We start from the raw sequence: 21,219 nt of genomic DNA on the forward strand, positions 1-21,219 counted from the left end.
ACAGACGACGACAGACGATAGACGACGGACGACGGACGACGACGGACGCCAAGTGATGGCATAAGCTCACTTGTCCCTTCGGCACAGGTGAGCTAATGAATCAGGACTTCTTCAGGAGATATTATGATGAAGAAGTTACAAATTTTAACCAGCTTGACTCAAACTTAAAACTTATATAAAGCAATCTATGGAATTTGCCGTCGAATATAGCACATTTTTTTTTATGTTGGATTACATAAACAAAGTTTACGATAATTTATTAAAAAGTTTAGTTACGCCAGTTTATTTGACACAACGCTAGTGACTATATATCAAACCAAAACTGAATTAAACATGTATAATTAATGGTGGTCCATTCATTAATAAAAAAAATCTAATTAAAAAAATCATAAAAAAATGTCCTAAAAACAAGATTTATAAATTTTTTTGGTAAAAAAAAAAAACCCGTCGTCACGTAAATTGTGCAATTTTTTTAAATGAGATAAATATACAGCAAAAACATATGTTTTTCTTCTTAGATAATAATGTATGCCAGTGACTATAATAATAAAAAACTGAATAAAACATGTATAATTAATTGTGGTCCATTCATTAATAATAAATCACAATTCAAAAAATCATAAAAAAGTTCCTAAAAACAAGATTTAAAATTTTTTATGGTTAAAATAAAAACCGTCGCCACGTAAATCGTGCATTTTTTTTAAATTAGATAAATACAATGTATACAGCAAAATATAATGTTTTTTTCTACATTTAAGAGCAGTTCTCTGTAATCACCAAAATATTTCAGCACGCACTAAAAAATAGACCACGATCGCACTACGCTCACCGCGATCTAATACCCTAGTCCCACTAGGCCACGATCGCACTACGATCTGTGAAAAAAATGCAAATTTTGATGATCGTAGTGCAATCGTGTAGATCGCAGTAAGGTCGTATCACGGTCGTGGTGAGGTCTTCAAGATCGTGAAGAGCGTGGCCAACTTTGAACATGTTCAAAACAATCGTGGTGCGGTCGTGGCGAAATCAGGTCGTAGTAGAAGCGTAGTGAGAGCGCACTAAGATCGTAGTAAGATAGCAAAGGTCGCTGTACAATCGTAGCGAGAGCGTAGCCAGAGCGTAGCGAAAGCGTGATTCTATTCGGAGAGACTGCGCTACGATCGCACAGCGACGTTATCACGACCTTACTACGACCATCACGTTCTCACTGCGACCCAACTACGCTTCCACTACGACTATACCACGCTGTTCAAGACCATAGTACGATTCAAGCACGCCCTTGCCGTCCTCATCACGCTCTTCTTACGACCTGACTACGTTCACACTACGACCATCATTCTCATTGTCATTTTCATACCCTAGTCCCACTAGGCCACGATCGCACTACGATCTGTGAAAAACATGGAAATTTTGATGATCGTGGTACGATCGTGTAGGTCGCAGTAAGGTCGTACCACGGTCGTGGTGAGGTCTTCAAGATCGTGAAGAGCGTGGCTAACTTTGAACATGTTCAAAACAATCGTGGTGCGGTCGTGGCGAAATTAGGTCGTATTATAAGCGTAGTGAGAGCGCACTAAGATCGTAGTAAGATCGCAAAGGTCGCTGTACAATCGTAGCGAGAGCGTGATTCTATTTGGAGAGATTGCGCTACAATCTCACAGCGACGTTATTACGACCTTACTACGACCATCACGTTCTCACCGCGACCCAACTACGCTTCCACTACGACTTTACCACGCTGTTCACGACCATAGTACGATTCTAGCACGCCCTTGCAGTCCTCATCACGCTCTTCTCACGACCTTACTACGTTCACACTACGACCATCATTTTTATTGTCATTTTCACATAAAATATATAAAAAAAAACTCCCTAGATTTTGTTTGTTTGAATGTATTTATCCATTTGCTCTAACGACTCAACCATGCTTCTCGTTTTTATATAGAATAGACCGTTGTTTTTTCCCGTTTAAATGGTTTAACATTAGTATTTTTTGGGCCCTTTATAGCGTGCTGTTCGGTGTGAGCCAAGGCTCCGTATTGAAGGCCGTACATTGGCCTATAATGGTTTACTTTTATAGATTTATACGTTGATGGAGAGTTGTCTCATTGGCACTCATACCACATCTTCCTATATATATATTGACACATCTGTGTCATCTCTGCTATCGTTCACTAACATATCGTCATTTGAGCTTTATGGACCAGCAAAAGGTTGTAATTTAGGTTTGATTGGTCTTTCCGACATCTCTTGATGACAAGTATTATACTACTTATGTGTATAGTATCAGTTTAATTGAAGTCTGGAGCTGGCATGTCAGTTAACTGCTAGTAGTCTGTTGTTATTTATGTATTATTGTCATTTTGTTTATTTTCTTTAGTCACATCTTCTGACATCAGACTCGGACTTCTCTTGAACTGAATTTTAATGTGCGTATTGTTCTGCGATGACTTTTCTTCATTGGCTAGAGGTATAGGGGGAGGGTTGAGATCTCACAAACATGTTTTACCCCACTATTTTTGCGCCTGTCCCAAGTCAGGAGCCTCTGGCCTTTGTTAGTCTTGTACTATTTTTAATTTTAGTTTCTTGTGTACTATTTGGAGTTTAGTATGGCGTTCATACTTTGCTCCCTCTGCCCCTACATCAACCCCTACCACCACCCCACGTGTTCTAGTAGATTTTGGTGGCATGACTGTATTGTTTCCGAGAAATCTCCGTTTTAATCAGAAATAGAAGGCCTGGAACTATATTGATATGAAACACGATATTGACGGTATTGCTGAGAACGTAGTAAGATCGCGGTATGAACGTAGTATAATCCAGATCATGGTGAGGTCGCGGTATGAGCGGCATGAAAAGGTAAATTTTCGTTGCTTTCACGATGCTACTACGTCCTCATTACGCTTCTATAACGATCCCGCTACGATTATACCACGTTCTCACCGCGCTTATTATGTGACCTCACTACGCTTATCAAGATCTTTCTACGCTCATCACGTTTACACTATGACCAAATCACGATTTATGCGATTGCAACACGATAGCACCACGCTTCTACTGCGATTATAGCACGTCCTTGCCACAATTATACTACGTGTATATCGCAATCTTACTACGTTCTCAACAATAACGTCAACATCGTGTTCCATATCAATACTCTTCCATTCCTTCTACTTCTGATTTAAAATACGTCGATTTCTCCGAAACAATACAGGCATGCCACCAAAATCTACTAGAAAACGTGGGCGTGGTGATAGGGGTAGATGTAGAGTCAGAGAGAGCTTTGATAGTAATGAATCCTGATTCAGCAGAGATATAACCGACCATTCAACCTAAATTACAACCTATTGGTATCCGATACAGTTTTTCGATAGAATGTCATTTATGTAGTTATATCATTTTTGATATGAGGAAGGCGCTGCCTTAAATGCCAGCTTAATACCAAGACTATGTCCTATAAATTGATTAATTGTTGGTTGCTTAATGTCCAGTGGCAAATATTGCATGCACAAATTTTGACGGGACGTATTATGGTATACAAATGTCCGACTTCCGTCTGTCCGTCGTTAACATGGTACAGTATAATGTCATGGTTGTTTTTTTCGTGATGGTCAAGCGAGTTATAAAATTATATATTATATATAAATATACTAAATAAATAAATGATTTGGACAATACGTTGAAGGTATAAAAAGTCAAGAGAATTCTGAATGCAATTAGGTTCTATCCGGGCACTCTGGTTCTAAACCTTGGTTCTATCTTGGTTTTTTGGTTCTGAACCTTGGTTCTTTGGTTCGAAACCATGGTAACTGGTTCAACATCCGGGTTGTTTGGTTATAGCAACCCAACTTCTTGGTTCAATCTGGGTTATATTCTAGATCATTCTAATGTTCCCGTTGAACTTGGAGAAGATAACCGCAAGTATCCGAATAAAAAGATAAAGTAGGTCAAAGACGCTAAAATTGTTTTATAACATTAAACATTTCAGCATCGGCGGTAAAGGAAGCTGTAAGGTATTTATCTTCTCTTTTAATTATTTATTGGGAAACTAGATAAAAATAAAGCATCGTATAGATTTTTAAAATAAACCGAAATATACAGTATATCGAACATCCTTTTATTTAATTCAGTCTTTCTGTTTTCATTTATTTTTCTTTACTCATCCCTTATTTCCAATAATATTTTCTAGAAGTTTCAGTGGCGGAGCCAGGGGGTGGGTTCCGGGGGTTGGACCCCCCTATTTTTGACGATCAATGCATTTGAATGGGGACATATAGTTGGAACCCCCCCTCCCTCTTTTTAAAATGGCTGGATCCGCCCCTAAGTTTTAAAACGACATGTCGTTCAATTGGCCGACGATATGTGCATCTAGCCACTTGACCAGTTAACGACTTGCATATATATTTGAATGATTGCATATTCATTTTCAAGTTCAACTGAATTTTATTTATTTGGCTTTGTAATAATGCCAGATTTGAAAGAAATACATGTGAAGTATATGTAACAAATCGTTTTGTTAAAAAAAAATGTTAAAAGACATATAAAAAGAAAGAGATTGATGATCAATTTAAGTTTGTAAGCTTTAATTAGTTGAAAAATAAGTTATTAAATATTACAAAAATGTATGTGTATACAATAAATTTGTCAAATTTGAGACTCCTTGTGAAGGGGATGCACATAATTATTCGGCTCAAAAATAAAGAAATAAAAATTAAGATTGAATATTTTTTATAATGAAATTGTGTGTGTGTGTGTGTTAATGACAGTGCTAATGGGGAACTTCTGTGTGTTGGTGCCATAGTAGAAAGGCACAAGATGTTACCCTAGTCCGTCCTTCCCGAACATCCCAAAAAAATGAGTCCCGTTCTCCTAACTTTAGTTTGCCTCAACCAATATTGGGAAATACTACAAAACTTATACACAATATAAAAAAGAAAATTTGGCATGAGTGTCAATGAGAACTCTCCACAAGAAAACCAAATGACTCAGAAATTAACAACTATAGGTCACCATACGGCCTTCAACACTGAGCAAAGTCCATACACAATAGTCAGCTATAAAAGGCTACGAAATGACAATGTAAAACAATTCAAATGAGAGAACTAACGGCCTAATATATGTACAAAAAACAAATATGTAACACATAAACAAACGACAATCACTGAATTACAGGCTCATGACTTAGGACAGGCACATACATACAGAATAAGGCGGGGTTAAATTAGTCAATGGGATCCTCTAACCTTTACCTAATATGGATTGAGTGCCAATGAGAACTCTCCACAAGATATCAAATGACACAGGAATTAACAACTATAGGTCACAATACGGTCTTCAACAATGAGAAATGGTCATACCTCATAGTCACCTATAAAAGGCACCGAAATGACAATGTAAAACAATTCAAACGAGAATAGAAACGGACAAATTTATGAACAAAAATTTAACGAAAAACAAATATGTAACACATAAACAAACGACAAACACTGAATTACAGGTTCCTGACATGCGACAGACACATACATACCGAATAAGGCGGAATCCCCACCACACCCCTAACCTTGGACAATGCTTATTACCACACTACAAAAAATACAATTTGAAATTTGGTAGCGTCACTTTTACCGTTTATGAGAATTCGTGTCCCTATAAAAACATAGAAAATGCTGAATTTTTCGTTTCCGTTCTCTTAAATAAATTTTACTCAATCAAACGTTATAAACCTTATACGCAATGTTTATTACCCCATAACACAGATCTATGAAGTTCGATATTGGGTGGCGTCACTTTTACTGTTCATGAGTCATTAGATGTAAGAAGATGTGGTACGAGTTCCAATGATAGAAATGTCAACAATTCCTTAAAATAGGAAAAATACCAAAGCTGTTGTTATCGTTCTTCAACTTCAGTTTGCCTTAACCAAATAATTTGAAACTTACATAATGCTTATGGTCACAAAACGGTCAAAATAACGTGAATCCTGCATCTATATGTGGAAGTTTACTCATGGTTTTTTTTTCACTGGCAGGGACATCTGTGGCCCATTGACATATTTTACATTTATTTAAGTAAACAGCTTATTTACTTACATTGAATTCTACTTATAGAATAAACTTTCATATTTTTTTCAGGATCTCGGTGCAGTTTGATAACAGACAACGATATCTTAAGTTACATGTGTCCAGCATAACAAAGCGTTTCACTAGATTGAGCTCTCTGTCTAAGTGTACTTTAAAGGTTCTTTGCATTGAGTTCAGTTTATTGATATGCGTATACCTTCTGTGTGAATTTTTAAGATGTAAAAACAGACTATCCATATCTGCATGTCCATGAAATGGGTCTTCAACAAAGCGTGAAAATCCCTCCACCGGAGGCGGGCTTCAGATGGCCCCTTAACAAATGTACTAGTTCCAACTCCAAAACATAAAACTGAACTTACAATTAAAAACATACAAGCTCAACAAAAAACAGAGACTCCTGACTTGTCGTCAAGGTAATCATACCAAGAGACACAGCCAATATGCAGAGGTCAAGAGTCAAAAAGTCATAGTCTGGTCAAGAGTTCCTTATAAAAAAAACACAAAGCAGATTTTGAGGAAAGGCTAGTCGTGCTACACAAAACTAACAAATATATCTTTATATCTAAAATAGATATAATAAGATGTGGTATGAGTGCCAATCAGACAATTCCTCATTTAATTCAAACAAAATATACAAGTTGTACATTGAGGCCGAAGGTCAAGCTCACATGAAGTTTTTATTGCCACTAGACTCATCATCTTATGACAATACATCTACATGTACATGCCACATATTCAGAAGCAAGGTCAATTGAAAATTATATTTTAAGGTCAAGGTAATATACACAGTGTATCCCGATGACACAACCAACGTGCATAGGTCAAGAGTCAAAATGTCATATTCTGGTCAATAGTTCCATGTAAAAAATATACACAGCAGTCATGCACGAAAGTTCATCATGGTACACGTAACAATGTCTTATGTCATGATGCACTACACATGCCAAATACAGAAAACCTAGGTCAGAGACAGAAACACAAGACATATAACTAAGCTCAATGGAACGGTACTTGTATTGCAGGTCACTACAATTGCCTTCAAAATTGAACATAAACTCTCGCAACACTGCAAAAGTTTAACAGGATTCTTTGCAACGATTATCTTACCACTATCAATTGAGAATCGAGTCGTGCAGTTATGTCAATAAATTAAAACGGTAAGCACTAAAAACTAGGTTTTACCATTAATTTCAAACCTAACAATGTGATAGTTCTATGGTAAACTGGTCTGAGACCACAATTATGTCGTAGTGTATTTCTTTTAGAAGATAAATGAAAATTAAAAAAATCCCACCTGCGCTTTCTCAATGTAGTTTTTACCGTGTGTTGTACTACTTTTGGCACAAATTATATCAAAATTATAGAAAACTTCACCGGCTTTAACTCAAAATATGGACAATTTTATGTTAGGGCGTCTTCAAATCTTTTGACAGCTTCTGAAGTGCTATTTTTCAACCTTTTTAAGCTGCACCAAATCACTACTTTCCTTTAAAATTCTGAACCCAAATTTGTTTACAGTGTAATTTCACCCCTTCTTGCAATTTGAGGCATTAAACATGGAGAAATAAATTTGGAAGAGGTATACAAATTAATGGCAAGTAACCCACTTTCAACACTAGGGACTATATTTGTTAACAACGAAAATCAAGGGACGACAATTGTGGTCTCGAACAACGAAAATCAAATTAAGGGACGAGAAATTCTCAGAATTGTGGTGGTCTCGAACAACGATAATCAAGGGAGACAATTGTGGCCTCGAACCAACTGATGGAAACACATGATACAGTCATGAAATTTAATATTTCAAATTGCAATAGTACGGCCAGAACAATGAAAGACAGAGTTGTAAACAAATGAAAGTAATGATACATACGAATTTTTAATCACAATTGCACAAATAATTAGGAACCGTAGTTTTCATTCAATTTATTTATCTAAAATATACGCTTGCGTTAAACAATGGAAATTAACACTGTATATTTATATAAACGATCAATCTTGTAAATATACTAAATAAATAAATGATTTGGAAAATACATTGAAGGTATAAAAAGTCATGAGAATTCCGAATGTAATTAGGTTATATCCGGGCACTCTGGTTCTAAACCTTGGTTCCATCTGGGTTTTCTGGTTCTGAACCTTGGTTCTTTGGTTCGAAACCATGGTAACTGGTTCAACATCCGGGTTGTTCGGTTAAGGCAACCCAACTTCTTGGTTCCATCTGGGTTCTATTCTAGATCATTCTAATGTTCCCGTTGAACATAACAGAAGATAACCGCAAGTCTCCGAATAAAAAGGTAAAGTAGGTCAAAGACGCTATAATTATTTTATAACATTAAACATTTTAGCATCGACGGTAAAGGAAGCTATAAGGTATTTATCTTCTCATTTTAATTATTTTGATAAGGAAACTAGATAAAGATAAAGCATCGTATAGATTTTTAAAAACAAACCGAAGTATACAGTATATCGAACATCCTTTTATTTAATTCATTCGTTTTGTTTTGTTTTGTTTTGTTTTTCTTTTACTCATCCCTTATTTACGTAAATATGTCTAGACAGTGGCGGATCCAGAACTTTTCCTAAGGGGGGCTCGATCCAGTCATGCTTCAATGATTCCCTATATAATCAACCAAATTTTTCCCACGAAAAGGGGGGGGGGGCGCCACCCCCTGGATCCGCCTATGCTAGAAGTTTTAAAACCACCCAATTAGGACATGTTGTTTATATGGCTAACGATATGTGCATCTAGCCACTTGACCAGTTGACGACTTGCATATATATTTGATTGCACATTGATTATCAAGTTCGACTGAATTTTATTTAATGGCTTTGTAATAATGTCAGATTTGAAAGAAATACATGTGAAGTATATGTAACAAATCTTTTTGTTCAAAACAGAATGTTAAAAGACATAAAAAGGACATGATCAATAAGTTGGTAAGCTTTAATTAGTTGAAAAAAAGGTTATAAAATATAATAAAATGTATAATTATGTACAATAAATTTGTCAAATTTGATACTCGTTCAGTCATTGTGAAGGGCATGCATATACTAATTCGGCCAAAAATAAAGAAATCAAAATTAAGATTGAATATTTTTATAATAAAATTATGTGTACATGTGTTAATGACAGTGCTAGTGGGATGTGTATCACCAGCACAATAGTCAGAACTTCTGTGTTGGCGCCATGATTAAGGGGCATAAAGAGTTACACTAGTCCGTCTGTCCCGAACATCCAATAAAAACGGGTTCCGCTCTCCTAACCAGGGATGGGGTAATCGTAATCTGTAATCGTAATCGATTGTAATTGATTACATTTTTTCAAGTAATCGACAGTAATCTGTAATCGAAGACATTTTCGATTACATGTAATCGTAATTTAATCGATTACAGCAAAAATTTGGATGTAATCATCGATTACTTTTCGATTACATTTCGATTACTTTAGTAAAATAGTTTGATGAAAAATAACCTATTTCAGAGGAAAATATGTATGTTATCACTTTTTAGTACAAATAAAATATTATGCATTAACAATACTTGAGATTTAAGCAACTGCCTTATTTCTATCTATTGTCTCTAGCTGCATTATGAGTAACCAGATCCCTCCCCTACCTAAATTTACTTTATATCTAGCTTTTGAAACAAATGGATGTATGTGCTTGTCAATAATTCAAGAGCTTTAATATTTAAATAAGAAAATAGATTTGAAAAAATAAAATAGATCTTAAATAAGAAATGTGTCTGTCTTTCGTTAAGTTCTGTACTACATTTTTTAAAAGTAGTAAGCTTATTTGTATTAAATTTCCTGAAAACATCATTTTCAATCAGAGTTGAAATTAAAGCTTAGAATACATAAACAGTTGATTTCTTAAATGTTATGATATATATACATGTATATAAATTAAATTAAAAAAGAACACAAAATCCTTTTAACAATGAACCAATGGCAATGCATAGCAATTCTTTTTAGAAATAGATACATGTATCCCTTTGACACTATAAATATATTTTGTATATAATTTGATTGGAGAAGTTAACAACATTCTTGCCTTTACTAATGAGATGATCAAAGTCTTCTAATCAATAACAAACATACTTTGTTTTTATTTCAATTATCTTATGTCTAATAAAGAAGGAAATTTACAATATTTAGCCCCAGGTTATAAATTGTACTCCAGTGGCAGTTAAATAATCTGTAATTAGGGTGGTTATCCAAACAAAAGTTTTTAAACATGCATGTCATTATAAAAATAAATTTTGATCTTAAAAATTAGCTGAACTAATTAATTATTCTACTTTTTTTTATATTTCCTTAAACATTGTAATTAACTATGCTAAAATATTTTTTTTAAAGAGTAAAAACAAAAAAGCTAACGTGTCAGTAAGAAAGCTAATTTTTTGAAAAAAACAATTAGTTACGAATAAGTGATTATTGCAATGCGATGACATCTTTCATATATGTTGAAAGTCAAAATTACGAGATTTTTTAAATATTTCTAATTTTCATCAAGAAATTTGATCTAAAAAGCAGCTATTAACTTATAATTTAGAAACAATGCTTTGAATGATGCATTAGGTAAAGATCTTAATTTCCACTATATATACAAATGTTGAGCAATATAATTGTGTTTTACTCATGTTATTTTTTGTTGAAATGTTGAAGTATGTAATTGACAGTAATCGAAAAGTAATGTACTTACTTTTGATAAAGTAATCGATTGTAATCGATTACATACTAAAATTTGAGTAATCGATTATTAATCGATTGCACAAAAATCCTTCATGTAATCGATTATTAATCGATTACATTTGTCAGTAATCGTGCCCATCCCTGCTCCTAACTTTAGTTTGCGTCTACCAAATACTACGAAACTTAATATACACAATATACATGATATATAAAAGAAGCTGGTGCATGAGTGCCAGTGAGAACTCTCCACAAGAGACTAAATGACACAGAAATTAACAATTATACAATGTAGCCTAGGTCACCACATGGTCTTCAACAATGAGGAAGGTTCATACCGCAAAGTCAGCTATTGAAGGCACCGACATAACAATATAAAACAATTCAAACGAGAAAACAAACGGTCTAATTTATGTACAAAAAATAAACGAAAAACAAGATAGGCACGTGCATATAAAATAAGGCAGGATTAAACATGTTAGCGGGATCCCAACCCTCCCCCTTATGTGACATGAGTGCCAATGATAACTCTCCACAAAAGACCAGATGACACAAACACTAACAACTATAGGTCATATACAGCTTTCAACCATGAGAAAAGTCAATACCGCATATAGTCAGCAATAAAAGGCACTGAAATGACGTTGTAAAACAATATTCAAAAAATGAAGGAAAAACAAGTATGTAACACCTAAAAAACGACATTCATTGAATTACAGGCTCCTGACTTACCACAGGCACATACATACCGAATAAGGCGGGGTTGAACATGTAAGCGGGATCCCCACCTCAACACAAAATCAAATTTGAAATTTTTAAGTGTCAATTTTACCGTTCAAGAGTTATCATGTCCCTTTACAAACATATGAAGTGCTGACTCTTTCGTTTCTTTTTCATAAATAAGTCTGACTCAATCAAATGTTAGGAACCTTATATGCGATTCACATTACCCCATAACACAGATCTATTAAGTTCGATATTGGGTCCCGATGGCGTCACTGTTCATGAGTTTTTATATATGTAAAAATTGTGGTACGAGTACCAATGATACAAATGTCAACCCGGAGCCTTGAGATAGGAAAACTGCTAAATCTATTGTTTCCGTTCTTTAACTTTAATTTGCCTCAACCAAATGATTTGAAAATTATTCACAATGCTTATGGTCGCAAAACGGTCAAAATTACGTGAATCCTGCATCTATATGTGGAAGTCTACTCATCTTTTTCACAAGCAGGGGCATCTGTGGTTAATAGACATATTTTGCATTTATTTCAGTTATCAGCTTATTTACTTCCATTGAAATCTTCTTTAAATAGACTTAACTTGCACGTTTTTTTTTTTAGAATCTCGGTGCAGTTTGGTAACAGACAGTGATATTTCAAGTTAAATGTGACCAACTTAACAAAGTGTTTCACTAGATTGAGCTCTCTGTCTAAGTGTACTTTAAAGGTTCTTAGCATTGAGTTCAGTTTATTGATATGCGTATACCTTCTGTGTGACTTTTTATGAGATGTAGAAGCATATACCTACATGTCCATGAAATGAAATCTAAGGTAAAATGATTGAAACATTTTGCATTATCTATCACAACTGGCAGCATACGATGCTACTGAAGCAGTACATTTTCTTACTTGATATTCATGGAAATTAAAGGATTTAGTTTCATCTGAACCAAACATTCTTAAAAATTGAGAATGGAAATGTGGAATGTGTAAAAGAGACAGTAACCATGTCAAAAAGGCAGAAAGCAGTCAAAGGCCACTAATGGGTCCTAATAGCTGACTATGCGGTATGGGCTTTGCTCATTGTTGAAGGCCGTATGGTGACCTATAGTCATTGATAGTTGTTAATGTCTGTGTCATTTTGGTCTTTTGTGGATAGTTGTCTCATTGGCAATCATACCACATCTTCTTTTTTATATCTTCAACAAAGCGAGAAAATCCCTCGCCCAGAGGCGGGCTTCAGATGGCCCTTAACAAAATGTGTACCAGTTCAAACTCCAAATCATATAATAAACTTACAATTAAAAACATACAAGACTAACAAGAGACTCCTGACTTGACGTCAAGGTAATCATACCAAGAGACACATCCAATATGCAAAGGTCAAGAGTCAAAAAGTTAGAGTCTGGTCAAGACATCCTTTAAAAAAAAACCCCACAAAGCGGATTTTGAGAAAAAGGGTCATATTGGTACACAAAACTAACAATATATCTATATATCTAACATGTCTAATATATCTAAAAGATGTAGTACGAGTGCCAATCATACAGTTAATTCTCCATTTAATTCAAACAAAATATACAAGTTTTACATTGAGGGCAAAGGTCAAGCTCACATGAAGTTTTTCGTGCCAATAGACTCATCATCTTATGACAACACATCTACATGCCACATATTTAGAAGCAAGGTCCATTGAACATTATATTTTGAGGTCAAGGTAATATACCGATAAACACACTGCAACATGATGACACACCCAACGTGCATACATGTAGGTCAGGAGTCAAAAGTCAAAGTCTGATAAAATGTTCCATGTAAAAAATACACACAGCAGTCTTGCACGAAAGCTCATCATGGTACACGTAAAGCCCCAGTCCCACTAGACCACGATCGCACCACGCTCACCGCGATCTAAATTAAATTCAGATCGTGGTGAGGTCGCGGTATGAGCGGCATGAAAATGTAAATTTTCGTTGCTTTCACGATGCTACTACGTCCTCATTACGCTTCTACAACGATCGCTACGATTATAACACGTTCTCACCGCGCTTATTCTGCGACCTTACTACGCTTATCAAGATCTTTCTACGCTCGTCACGTTCTCACTACGACCATACCACGAGTTATCCGATTGCAACACGATCTTACCACGCTTCTACTGCGATTATAGCACGTTCTTACCACGATTACACTACGTTCAAACCGCGATCTTACTACGCTCTCATCAATAACGTCAACATCGTGTTCCATATCAATGCAGTATCATTATTTCAGTTCTATTTCTAATTAATACGTAGATTTCTCGAAAAAAATACAATCAAGCCACCAAAATCTACTAGAACACGTGGGCGTGGTGTTAGGGTTGACGTAGAGGCAGATGGAGCTCTGATAGTAACGAATCTTGATCAAGTAGAGATGTAGGACCGACCAATCCGACCTAAATTACAACCTATTGCTGGTCCATAAAGCTGAAATGACGATATTTTAGTGAACGATAGCAGATATGAAACAGATGTGTCAATAGATATAGGAAGATGTGGTATGAGTGCCAATGAGACAACTCTCAATCCAAGTAACAATTTTTAAAAGTAACAATTATAGGCCAAGATACGGCCTTCAACACGGAGCCTTGGCTTACACCGAACAGCAAGATATAAAAGGCCCCAATAATTACTAGTGTAAAACCATTCAAACGGAAAAACAAACGGTCTAATCTATGAAAACAATAAGCATGGTTGAGCCGTTAGATAAAATGGACAAGAAGTCCCAATTACAAACAGACAAACAAAACCTGGAGAGAATTAATATATTTTATGGGAAAATGACAATGAGAATAATGGTCGTAGTATGAACGTAGTCAGGTCGTAAGAAGAGCGTGATGAGGACGGCAAGGGCGTGCTAGAATCGTACTATGGTCGTGAACAGCGTGGTATAGTCGTAGTGGAAGCGTAGTTTGGTCGCGGTGAGAACTTGATGATCGTAGTAAGGTCGTAATAACGTCGCAATTAGATCGTAGCGCAGTTTCTCCGAATAGAATCACGCGTTCGCTACGCTCTCACTACGATGGTACAGCGACCTTTGCGATCTTACTACGATCTTAGTGCGCTCTCACTACGCTTCTACTACGACCGGATTTGGCCACGACCGCACCACGATTGTTTTGAACATGTTCAATGTTGGCCACGCTCATCACGATCTTGAAGACCTCACCACGACCGTGATACGACCTTACTGCGATCTACACGATCGTACTACGATCATCAAAATTTTCATTTTTTTCACAGATCGTAGTGCGATCGTGGCCTAGTGGGACTAGGGTATAACAATGTCTCATGTCATGATGCACTACACATGCAAAATATAGAAAACCTAGGGCAGAGACAGAAACACAAGACATATAACTAAACTCAATTGAATGGTACTTGTATTGCAGGTCACTACAATTGCCTTCAACAAAGAATATAAACTCTCGCAACAATGCATTTAGTTAAACCCGTCTTTCACTAAAGTTTGAGCAGGATTCTTTGCAACGATTATCTTACCACATATAATTGAGAATCGAGTCGTGCAGTTATGTCAATAAATTAAAACGGTAAGATTAGACTTTAAAACACTAAAAACTAGGGTTTACCATTTTTTTTTAACCCAACCATATGATAGTACTATGGTAAACTTATGGAAACACATGATACAGTCATGAAATTGAATATTTGAAATAGTACGACCAGAACAACACAAGACAGAGTTGTAAACAAAAGAAAGTAATGATAAATACGAATTTTTAATCCCAATGCACAAATTAGGAACCGTAGTGTTCATTCAATTTATTTATCTAAAATGTACGCTTGGGTTAAACTTAAACAATGGAAATTAACACTGTATATTTATATAAACGATCAATCTTGTAAAACACAAAATAAAACATAAGTCACACTGCTCGTTTTCGAGAAAATTGAGGCTGTAAATTGGGGATTTGTGCAATTTTTGTCGAGCCTGCAACTTTTGTTGCAGAAAGCTCGACATAGGGATAGTGATCCGGCGGCGGCGGCGGCTACGGCGGCGGCGTTAGCTCACTTCTTAAAAGCTTTATATTTTAGAAGGTAGAAGACCTGGATACTTCATACTTTGTATATAGATGCTTCATGTTACGAAATTTCCGTCAGTCACATGTCCAATGTCCTTGACCTCATTTTCATGGTTCAGTGACCACTTGAAAAAAAAGTTTAAATTTTTTGTAATGTTGAATTCTCTCTTATTATAAGTAATAGGATAACTATATTTGATATGTGCGTACCTTGCAAGGTCCTCATGTCTGTCAGACAGTTTTCACTTGACCTCGACCTCATTTCATGGATCAGTGAACAAGGTTAAGTTTTGGTGGTCAAGTCCATATCTCAGATACTATAAGCAATAGGGCTAGTATATTCGGTGTATGGAAGGACTGTAAGGTGTACATGCCCAACTGGCAGGTGTCATCTGACCTTGACCTCATTTTCATAGTTCAGTGGTTATTATAGTTAAATTTTTGTGTTTTGGTCTGTTTTTCTCATACTATATGCAATAGGTCTACTATATTTGTTGTATGGAATGATTGTAAGGTGTACATATCTAGCGGGCAGATGTCATGTGACCCTGACCTCATTTTCATGGTTTAGTGGTCAAAGTTAAGTTTTTGAGTTTTGGTCTTTTTATCTAATACTATATGCCATAGGTCAACTATATTTGGTGTATGGAAATATTTTATGATCTTTATGTCAGTCACGCAGGTTTTATTTGACCCTGACCTCATTTTCACGGTTCATTGCACAGTGTTAAGTTTTTGTGTTTTGGTCTATTTTTCTTAAACTATAAGTAATGGGTCAACTTTATATGTTGTATAGAAGCATTGTTAGCTTAACATGTCTGCTTGGCATGTTTCATCTGACCTTGACCTCATTTTCAAGGTTCATTGGTCTTTGTTTAGTTATCTTGGTTAATGTTAAGTTTATGTGACAGTTGTAATAAAGCTTAGCTTTACACCTAGGACTATCAACATAATATCAATGATTAGTATAGAAGGCGAGACATTTCAGCGTGTGCACTCTTGTGTAAAAAATGTAGGCAATGTAATAAAATTTTTGGAACATATATTCTGCGTCGTAAATTATTAAGATCGGGTTCAATTTGAAGCTGTGATAAGTGACAATAAGTAAAAAAAATAATCCCTACACGAATGACTATACAATTATTCAAGCCTTGCTTGACCATGCGGACCAGATGCTCAAAGTGGTATTTTTAAAATCCTATGTTAATTATAAAATCATATTTGATTGGATTATCACGGCATTTATACTTGTGTGTTATACTTTGCGTTTACCCAAAAAGGAAAGCAGGAAGAATTAGATAAAGCCCGTTTCCAATTTAACGTCATTTTTCTGTAACACTAAATGGTAGCAATATCTGACGTTGCGTCATTACGTTTCTAATTACGGAAAATTACACGATATTTTAGTAAACGCTAGCAGTGATGACACATATGTGTCAGGCATGGTGTAGCCTGTTAGAGAAAATGGACAAGTTGTCTTAATTACATACAGACAGACAAAACCTGGAGAGATTTAATATTTTATGTGAAAATGACAATGAGAATGATGGTTGTAGTATGAACGTAGTCAGATCGTAAGAAATGCGTAATGAGGACGGCATGCGCGTGCTAGTATCATACTATGGTCTTAAACAACGTGGTGTAAAGGTGATATAGTCGTAGTGGAAGCGTAGTTGGGTCGCGGTGAGAACGTGATGGTCGTCGTGAGGTCGTAATAACGTCGCTGTGAGATCGTAGTGGTCTCGACCTTTGAGATCTTACCACGACCTTAGTGTGCTCTTACTACGCTTCTACTACGACCTGATTTCGACACGACCGCACCACGATTGTTTTGAACATGTTCAAAGTTGGCTACGTTCATCACGATCTTGAAGACCTCACCACGACCGTGATACGACCTTACTGCGATCGCACTACGATCGCCAAAATTTGCATTTTTTTCAGAGATCGTAGTGCGATAGTTGCCTAGTTGGACTGCGGTATTAAACTTTATTAGTTCACTAAAGCCACATGAGCTTAACAAAAAATATTACAACTTAGCCCACATGTTTACATATGTCCTTGGTAACAGGACTCAAAGTAGCAAAAAGGAGGGCCTGAAAGTGCAGAGTGTACAAATTAGTCCAAATTATGTCTAATAAAAAGAAAATAATATATTCAGACATTTAAAACTTTTTTTCAGTTTAAAAAAAAACAAATAAAAACTGTGTTCAACAGTAAACTTTCTTTAAAAAAATATGAATAATTTGAAAAAACACCTTGCACAAATTTAAACTACATTTTACATATATACATGTAAAACAGAATTTACAAATAATTTAACAAAAACAGATTATGTTTATCTTTTAAAACATAAAAGTTATGTATTTCTGTCGAAAGGAAAAATACGTCCACAAATCCGAATTTTGAGCAAATATACAAAATTTCGACCTTATTTTACTAAAAAAAAAAGTAGCACATGAAGGTATATTTTTATTAGATATTTGATTTAATCACGCAAAAAATAGCCTATATGCAAATTGTCAGCAAACTGTCGATATGGATTCTATTATATACTAGAAAAAAATAATGGTTGGAAAAAATTGCTGTGTAAGTAATATTTTGTCTTTATACTTTTCTAACTTAATTAAGATAAACAAATATGCCTTAAAACTCGGACTATTATCTTTTTGAAATAATCTGAAACTATTTTAAAAATTGTCAATATTTTACTGGTATATATATTTGACCGAAAAGGAAATTGCATATAAAAGATATTGCAGAGTTCTTAAAATCTGTTTATTCCCTGTTGGTCCTGGAAGACAAATCTTCTAGTAGTCGTCAAAACATTAGTACCACCACTTTCTAAGAACCTTAATCGTTCAAATGTATATGTTTCAAGGTAAAAGTGTGCAAGGTAATGGCGTTTTTCAGACTGTTTATGACTAATCCGTTTGTTGTGTAATGCTTGACAGAGGAGGATTTAGGGGCGGGGTTGATAATATACTGAAGCATGATAATAGCGAGTATCCTCTTGCACAAACCCGGCCCCTTATGAACATTTCTTGATCCGCCAGTGGTTGATACTTTAGTCTGGAAGAGCATGATTTATATGCTGGTTTTAATTGGCTTTTAAATAGTGTGCTAGTACTAGTAGTTTTCAGTTACTACAAATACTCTTATTTTGGTGCTTCACTTTTATAATTTTTAGTAAATGTTAGTTGTTTTTGTGTCTCGTATCGATCTTTTAGGTCAATCCAATTGCAACGGACTTTTAAACGTTGTTTTTATGTTATACTATTACAACACTGACTGTTTAAGTTTAGGGGTTGAACGCTCACACACATGTTGAATCCTACCACATTATCATGAGCATGTAGTTGAGTGGTTATTGTTTGTTCATATCTGTCGACTCATATTTGAAGTTTTTAGAATGGGTTTGTTATATATATCGCTAGACCGTTACTTTATTTCGTCTTAATTGTTTCACATTTTTGTCGTTGCCTTTTATAACTGATATACAGTATGGATATTTGTCCTTTTTTAAGGCCACACAGTTGGTTATAATTGATAATACTACTTCATTGAACTTCAGTTGATAGTTGCCAAATTATCAGTCATACCACATCTTCTTAGTACTTGTTACATGTATGATATTGTATACATGGCTTTTAGTTTCGGGTCTTGTCTAAACATTTATGAAATATTAGTTGCTTGACGTTAAAAACAAACAACTAACAATCAATCAATTTAAACTCGTGTTCAATAAGGAGAAAATCATTTGATTTGTTGGGTTAAAAGGGGGAGGTGGCAGGAGTATTTTGAATATGAATATGGTGGGCTGGTAAAAGCTGGAAAAAAAAGCCATGCTTAGCGACAAGTTAAATCTTTAACATGAATACAAAATTTCGCAAAAGATCTTCCTGCCGGCTCCATTTCCATCCTTAGAATAACAAAAGGTCGTACTCTTACTGTAATTGTCCGTGTGTGTTTATTATTTATCCAGCTAGTTGTCCTTATAGTGTCCTACTAAGGGGACGACTATTTGATATTCTGGGGGAGGAGGATTTTGAAAATAAATACTAAGCTTTGATAATCACAAAAATCAAAGGTTTGTTCTGTGGTACTTTGAAAATAAATAACCTGACACACAATTTATTGAAAAATAGGTCTATTCGAAAGTATTAGATGGCACCAGATATTCATAATTTTTTTTCCAAACAAAAATCGGGAAACACTTCCGTAAACTTTACATGATGAATTATAAATATTATTTAAATATACTTGAAATGTGTGAAAATGGGTTTCATTTTTAAAAGTGGAAATATATTGTGGTAGAAATACGCGTTGGTAAATATTGGGTACGAGTTTGCGAAGGTACGAGTTGACATGGCTCCACAGCTATTTTATTCTAGATTTGTAAAACTTTTGACTTGTATTTTTCTTTAGAAACGCAACTTCTCTTTGGCTGGTAGCGGTAACTATTACACAGACGCGATCTCACAAAACGTGACTAAAACAAAGTGACTACATTTAAAAAATTAAGAAACGTAGAAATTCATGAAACTAATGGAGAAAATACGTTTACAATTTAAGAAATTGTGTTTACACATGTATCAAGAAATTACATTTCACAAATCAAGAAATGTAGAAATTCGTGTAACGGATGGAAAAAATACATGTTACAAATTAAGAAATGACATTTTACAAATTAAGAAATTGCATATGTTATAGAATAAGAAATTGCATGCCATTTCACAAATTAAGAATTGTATAATTTTGGCGGATATTCCCTTCCATAGTTTTGCACCCAACTAAAATACCCCAAGTTTGAACATCTTATTTGATTTCAGGACCACCATACTCAAATGTGAAATACTTTGATATATTTCGTAACTTTTTACCTTAAAGAATCCTGGTCCTGAGTAGATTTAGAAGTTGTCGTCAGCAAAAGATTAAAACACCGTTCATTGCGGGCTTCCGTTGTCGTTGATTTCTATATTTTGTGCAATGTCAATTTCATCATGGAAAACTTTCTCTACCATCAGAGGTTCATCAAGGGATAATACTAAATTTGATTTTTATGCTATTAATATATGATAGTTACGATTTAAAAATCAATGTTTTAATTTAAGTTGCAGTATAAAAACAATATTAGGTCAATGTCATAAAGATATAAACTTTTTGGTATTCCGAATAAAACTGGGGAAGGGAATGGCGCAGTAAAATCTCGTCCTTCCCAGTCTCTCAGTCTCAGTAATATTTTTTGTATGAGGCTGAGAAACTGGGGAAGGACGAAGTTCTACTGAGCCCTTCCCCATTTTTGCGCCGAGTACAAACAAAAATATTTTTTCTGACATTGACCTAATATTGTTTTTAAACTGCAACTTAAATTAATAAATTGATAGCTATTCAAATCGTAACACAAATGTCAAACTTATTTTCATCCCTTAATGGACCCCTGATTGTGGAGAAAGTGTTCCATGATGAAATTGACATCGTACACAATATAGCTGTGTTACTATATTTTATATGAAATAAACAGAACTATTTGCAGTATAAAAAAAACATTATATATTTTTCTGACATTGACCTAATATTGTATGTTTAGAAGTACTTAAAGATGACAAAAAGTTTAGTATTGAAAATGACTAAAATTTT

At 34.9% G+C, this 21,219-nt stretch overlaps 1 long non-coding RNA gene across 1 annotated transcript in view; it reads right to left on the bottom strand.

Moving 5' to 3' along the window:
• LOC139486748 (uncharacterized) overlaps positions 1–20,730 on the bottom strand; it is a 39,643-nt gene extending 18,913 nt beyond the window's left edge. Inside the window, exon 1 of the long non-coding RNA XR_011655628.1 lies at positions 20,463–20,730. This is a non-coding gene — a long non-coding RNA (uncharacterized lncRNA). The remainder of the gene's footprint in view (positions 1–20,462) is intronic.
• Positions 20,731–21,219: the final 489 nt, after the last annotated feature.

Source organism: Mytilus edulis, chromosome 8 (assembly GCF_963676685.1).
Source record: "Mytilus edulis chromosome 8, xbMytEdul2.2, whole genome shotgun sequence".
Classification (NCBI taxonomy): domain Eukaryota; kingdom Metazoa; phylum Mollusca; class Bivalvia; order Mytilida; family Mytilidae; genus Mytilus; species Mytilus edulis.